Genomic DNA, 7,093 nt, shown 5'->3' with positions numbered 1-7,093 from the left:
CATAAATCATACAAGAGTTGTACAAGAACACAAGTTGAAGTATAAAAAAACCCAAAGTTCCTTGTAGTGCAAAGTGGTCATAATGTTGTTTTACTGAGGTAGTGATTGGGATTGTGCAAGTTTGTTCAGTAAATGACTGTTTGAAAGGAAGCAACTTTTGCCGAATTTGTATTGTTGGACTACAGGTGTCTCTTGCCCAATGGTAACTGCAAGTAGATCCATAGCCCAGATGACGGAGGTCTTTGATGACAATGCTTTTTTGAGGTAGAACTTGATTAGACACTTTTGATGACATGGAGGGAGGTGTCTGTGATCTACTGAGCTCAGTTCATTACTTCCTGTAACTGGAATTTTAATATACATCATAATTAATTCATGTTCATACTCCTTTCTAACAAAGTAGGGGTGGCGCATTCAACCATCAACACTATGCCAGTTCTCAGATTACTCCTCTCAATTTCATTGCCACATTAACTGCCCTATTTCCTCTCAGATGCACATCAGCACACTCCTCCCACATAACTAATTCTCCTTCCACCCTCCCACACCTGGGGTAGTTTAGGCTAACAAGCCTAACAACAAGATGCTGCTATGATCTTGAGTAAATCTGAAGAACCAAAGGGAAAGCCACGTGGTCTCAAGGAGAACAAATAAGCTCAGCACACAGGACTGGAGGTCAGGATCAAATCCAGACCTCTGGAGCAGTAAGACAGGGGAATGAACTGTTGTGCAACAAGGTGGACAATTCATCTAAACCAACAAGTTATCCCCACAGAGATATTTTATAAGATTAATATATTAATGTTAGTTAGATTAAAGTATGCATTGAATGTAAATGAAGGATTATAACTTTTTAAGCCTTTAAATTGTGCTCATTATGACCATGTTTGAAAGACATATATACCTTAAGATAGGCCTGAAATGCTCCAGAAACATATCAATACTGCTTTCAGTTCCAGGCTTAATACAGAATGACTAATTAGCAAAGAATGGAGATTGCATAGTGATCCATGTAATTTAAATAGCAATATAGTAATCAAAGTCAACTCTGCAGATGGTCAACTGGAATATATGAGGTTCATATGAAATAACAATCAGCCATTGGAGATTGATGGAAATAAGTAAATAATATTCAGTTGCTGTGTGATCATAAATGGATCTTAGATGCAAATAGCATATGAGTAAACCATCTATCATTTTATTTGAAATGTAGAACTGCTATCAGTTTTCATTTTGTTGCACACTCAATACTAATTAAAGCAGTCATTCCATACAAATGTATAACCTTATCATTAGGAGAGAGGGTGCTGACATGTTTAATGACTGTATGGAATTTACCAGCAAGGCATAGAGAATCCAAGATGTGATACTAAAAAAAAAGTACATCAGCAGAGAATTTGATACATATTCCTGCCCCAATCATTGAATGAAACATGGAAAATGAAATAGCCAATTCATCCTCTGAAGACTGGGAGATCAATCTTAAAAAGGTGTGTGGAGAGTCCAATTAAGGAGAGACCATACTGGGCCTAGTTTTGGGAAATGAGCCTGGCCAGATAATAGGTGAACATATTACAGGATAATATAGGAGTTAAGGAGCACCGATTGGAAGCAGATGCTGTTGGACACATCCATATCCGACATATGCAAGTTTTTTAAAAAAACAGCTGTTCAGAGTTCAGGATCAGCATATTCTGGTAAGTAATAAGGACAAGGAGGGTAATGTAACGGTGCATTGGATGACCCAAGATATCTTAAATTTAGTCAAGAAGAAAACAAAAGCATACTTAAGGTTTAGAAATCTAAAGTCCGACTGGGTGCTTGTGAAATATAAATATAAGGGAAACTGCTTAAGCAGAAAGCAGGAAGACCAAAAGAGGCTGATGCACCATCAATAACTCACGCTGAGACTTAGGAAACGAGATATCGGCTTTTATTGACTGGAAGAATAAACAGCACTACATCCTGGGGAAAATGAGGGAGAACAGCAGCCCACAGTCGCCTTTATACAGGGGTCTGTGGGAGGAGCCACAGGAGCAGTCAGACAGGTATATCTAGTTCACCACAGAGGCCATGAAAAATCATTTAGGAAAAGAGGATAATTAAGGAGAGGGTAGGTTTACTCAAAGACAACAGAGGGAATTTGTGCTTAGAATCAGTGGCTGAGCAGGTGGCTGAGGAACTAAATGAGTACTTCACATTGGTGAATACCTTGTGTTCTCCTGATCAATGATGTCCTGGAGGACAAGATAATAGCAACTGTTGTGCCTTTGTTCAAGAAGCGAAATAGGGATAATCCAGGTATTTATAGGTCAGTGAGCCTCATGACAGTGGTAAGAAAGCTACTGGAGAAGATACTGAAGGTTAGGATTTTTGTGTATTTGGAAAGGCATGACCTGCTTAGGGGACTTCTGCCCAAAACTCGACACTATTTGCCCCGCACAAAGCCATGCTGTCCCTTCCAAATTAGGTCATGGTTTTCCAAATGCTCATAAAGCCTATCCCCAAGAATTCTCTCCAGTAAGTTCACGACCACTGATGTGAGACTAACAGGTCTATAATTTCCAGAATTATCCCTGGTTTCTTTCTTGAATTATGGAACAACATTAGCTACTCACCAGCCCTCTGGGGCCTCACTTGTATCTAGAAAAAACCGAAGATAATGTTTAAGGCTCCAGCAATCTCTTCTCTTGCCTATCTCAATAACTTGGGGTATATCTCATCAGGCCCAGGGGAATTATCCACATTAATGCTCTTTAAAAGACCCAACACTACCTCCTCCTTTACCTCAAAGTGCCCTAGTGTATTAATATTCTCGGCACCGACCTCCCTTTCCTCCATGTCCTTTTCCTTGGTAAATACTGGTGTAAAGTTCTCAGTAGGGACCTCACTCTTATCTTATGCAACCAAGCAAATGTTCCCCCCTTTTATCTTTGAGTGGTCCTACTCTCTCATAGTTATCCTTTTGTTCTTGATGTATGTATAGAATGCTTTGGAATTCTCTTTAATGCTACTCATGGTCCCTCCTGGTTTTCCAAATTACTTTTTCTTCTGGCTTCTTTATAATCCTGAAGGGTTGAGTTTGATTTTAGCTTCCTAAACTTTACATACTTTTCCTTTTTCTTCTTAACTAAATTCATCATCTGCCTTGACATCCAAGGTTCTCTTACCTGGCCATCCTTCACCTTCTTTCTGACTGGAACATGCCTGTCCTGTGCTTTGTGCAGTTGTTCCTTAAAATCTCTCCACATGTTGGATGTGGACTTACCCAAAAATGGCTGTTCATAATTAATTCTCCCTAGTTATTGCCTAATGCTCTTGTAATTTGCCCTGCTCCAGTTTCAAACTCTCCTACAAGGTCCATACTTATCCTCTTCTTTAGCTATCTCAAAACTTAAGGAGTTGTGGTCACTGTTCTCTAACTGCTCACCCACTGGTAGGTCCATAACCTGGCCAGGTTTTTTATCTAACACCAGATTCAGTACCATCCCTCCTCTTGTTGGACTATCTACATATTGATTTAAGAATCCCTCCTTGATGGATTTAACAAAGTCTGTCCCATCCAAACCTCTAACACTAAGAATGTCCAACTTTATATTAGGAAAGTTGATGCCCCCAGGACAGCACACTTATTGTTTTTTCACCTTTCCTCAATCTGCCTGCATACCCATTCCTCAACGTCCAAGTGGCTATTGGGTGTAGGGTCTATAGTCAGAGTGGTTACACCCTTCCTATTTTTGAGTTCTGCCCATATAGACTTTGTGGAAGAGCTCCCCATTATGTCTGCTCTGAGTGCAGCTGTATTATTGTCCATTATTAGTAGTAACACCCCCTCACCACTCTTTTACCTCCCTCTCTATCCTTTCTAGAACGTTGAAATCCTGGGACATTATGCATCCATTCTTGTCCCTCTCTCAACCAAGTCTCCGTAATGTCCACAGATCCATGTTCTGATCCATGCTCTAAGTTCAACACCTTTACCCATAATTTTGCTAGAATTCAAATATACATACTTCAAACTATCTGTTCTATTGTATCTATTATCTATAGTAGATCTATCTACAATATATCGTGGGTCAGATGGCCTTTCCAATGCTGTACTTTCTTATACATTATCCAATCAGATTATGAATAATCTGCTCCTTAACTCCATTTAAATGCTTTTTCTCCTTATCCCTTGCTACTCTTTTCTAACCAAGTTATATCACCCTTGGCCCTGAGGATCTCTATTAACTCAGCAGTAACATTTTTTTTTGTGAAAAATTATTTCCTAAAAGACACCACTTAGTGCTAAAAATTCTTTATTTCATAGAACAAGGCATCGTTGAATTAATGCTAAATTGCGGTCCCATGTCAACTTAAGCTGGTAAGGTAGGTGGCTGATTTTCCAACATGCTTAATTGACAATGCTTTGTATGTGTTAGAATTACAAACACATGGCCTTGTGTTTGGAATTATGTATAAAATAGATGGTTAATCTTAAACTGTGTGAGAAGAGCAAACAGGACTTTGTGATCACAGCATGGTAGGGGCTCTTAATGGGTTCCAAATGGGAAATGCTACTTGAACTAGGGGCATATTTGAGACATACATGCTTTGAGTGGTGGGTGAGTTATTTGCATGTTCACTGTACTTTGCCAACAACTGATGGAGCTGTTGCTGTAAATGGTTCCTATTGCAGATGTTGGTGAGAGAATTTGAGTGTGGTTTTGGAGTATGGGAGAGATAGTGTAGGTTACAGGAACACACACAAAATGCTGGAGGAACTCAGAAGTCCAGGCAGCATCTACGGAAAAAAGTACAGCTGATGTTTTGAGCTGAGACCCTTCAGCAGGACTGGGAAAAAAAAAGATGAGTAGATTTAAAAGGTGGGGTGAGGGGAGAGACAAACACAAGGTGATAGGTGAAACCGGGAGGGAGGGGGGATGAAGTAAAGATCTGGGAATTTGATTGGTGAAAGAGATACAGGGCTGCAGAAGGGAGACAGGAAAATAAGTAAGGGAAGAGATTGATTGGGTTACCCTTAGTTGTTACAGACCTGATGGACTCAAAGATTTCCTATGCTATAGGAGAATATAAACATGGGCTAAATGTTAATTGCAAAAACACGAAATGCTGGCAGAACTCAGCAGGCCAGACAGCATCTATGGGAGGAGGTAATAATGACGTTTTGGGCCGAAACCCTTCATCAGGAGTGAAGTAACATGGGATGGTTGAGGGGGGATAAGAAGTGGGGGGAGGGATAAAGTAGAGAGCTGGGAAGTGATAGGCTGGAGGGAAATGGGCTAGGGGGTAGGTAGAGAATTATGGGAAATAAAAGAGAAAGAAAGGTAGGGCTGGGGGGAGAGATTATAGTGAGGGGGGAAAAGAGAGAGAAAGAGACCCAGACTAAAATAATAGATAGGGATGGGGGTAAGGGTGGGGGGCAGGGGTATCAATGGAGGTCAGTGAGTTGGATGTTCATGCCGGCAGGAAGGAGGCTACCTAGGCGGGAGATAAGGTATTGCTCCATCGACCTGCGTGTGGCCTCATCTTGACGGTAGAGGAGGCCATGGACAGACATGTCGGAGTGGGAGTGGTCTGTGGGATTGAAGTGTGTGGCCACAGGGAGATCCCGCCACTGCTGGAGGACTGAGTGCCTGTGTTCGGTGAAACGGTCTCCCAGTCTGCGGTGGGTCTCCCCAATGTATAAATGGCACCATCGGGAGCACCGGATACAGTATATCACCCCAGTAGACTCGCAGGTGAAGTGGTGCCTCACCTGAAAGGACTGTCTGGGGCCTGGGATGGTGGTGAGGGAAGAAGTGTGGGGGCAGGTGTAGCACTTCTTCTGTTTGCAGGGATGAGTGTCCAGAGGGAGGTCCGTGGGGAGGGATGGGGGGGATGAATGGACAAGGGAGTCGCGTAGGGAGCGATCCCTGGGGAAAGCTGAGAGTGGGGGGATGGGAAGATGTGGTTGGTGGTGGGATCACCTAGGAGGTGGTGGAAGTTACGGAGGATTATACGTTGGATCTGTAGGCTGGTAGGGTGATAGGTGAGGACCGGGGGACTCTATCCCTGGTGGGCTGGCGGGGGGATGGGGTGAGGGCAGAGGTGCGTGAAATACGGGAGACGCGATGGAGGGCAGAGTTGATAGTGGACGAAGGGAAGCCCCTTTCTTTAAAAAAGGAAGACATCTCCTTTGTCCTAGAATGAAAGGCCTCATCCTGAGAGCAGATGTGGCCGAGGAGGAGGAATTGAAAGAAAGGGATAGCATTTTTGCAGGAGACAGGGTGGAAGGAGGAATAGTCTAGGTAGCTGTGGGAGTTAGTAGGTTTGTAGTAGACGTTGGTGGATAGGCTGTCTCCAGAAATAGAAACAGAAAGATCTAGAAAGGGGAGGGAGGTGTCGGAAATAAACCAGGTGAATTTGAGGGCGGGGTGAAAGTTGGAGGCGAAGTTAATGAAGTCGACGAGCTCAGCATGCGTGCAGGAAGCAGCACCCATGCAGTCGTCGATATAACGCAAGAAAAGAGGAGGACAGATACCGGTGTAGGCTTGGAACATAGATTGCTCCACATGGCCGACAAAATGGCAGGCATAGCTAGGACCCATGCGGGTGCCCATGGCTACACCTTTAGTTTGGAGGAAGTTTCTGGGCCACAATTAGGTTGATTATTCATTGCAAATTCTTTTGTGATCAGGGTAGGGTTAAATAGGAGGGTTGCTCAGCAGGGCGGCTTTTGGGCAGAAGAGCCTGTCCCATGCAGTATCTCGAAGTAAATATGAAAAAAATAATTACAGGACACTACTGGAGAAAACTCAAACTTACTTTGAAAAAGGCTAACTTCAGGATTACCTTGAAATTAAAGATATACACTATTAGACTCCTTAAGACTGATTTATACTTTTGTGTCACATCTATGCCGTAGGTACCGCGTACCCTACGCCGTACCTACGCCGTACCCTATGCAGTAGGGTGATGTGCATCTCACCAGAAAAGTTATTCACGTGTCGTGGCGATGCAGACCGCAACAACTGTGATTGGTCCGCTTGGTAGCATTGCATTTCCGGTTGCTTCTTCTCCGCCACGTCTGCACACCGATGTGAAATAG

Source organism: Hemitrygon akajei, chromosome 12, assembly GCF_048418815.1.
Source record: "Hemitrygon akajei chromosome 12, sHemAka1.3, whole genome shotgun sequence".
In the NCBI taxonomy this organism is placed as follows: domain Eukaryota; kingdom Metazoa; phylum Chordata; class Chondrichthyes; order Myliobatiformes; family Dasyatidae; genus Hemitrygon; species Hemitrygon akajei.
The sequence above is the reverse complement of the archived record's forward strand: the minus strand, read 5'-3'. Positions refer to the sequence as shown.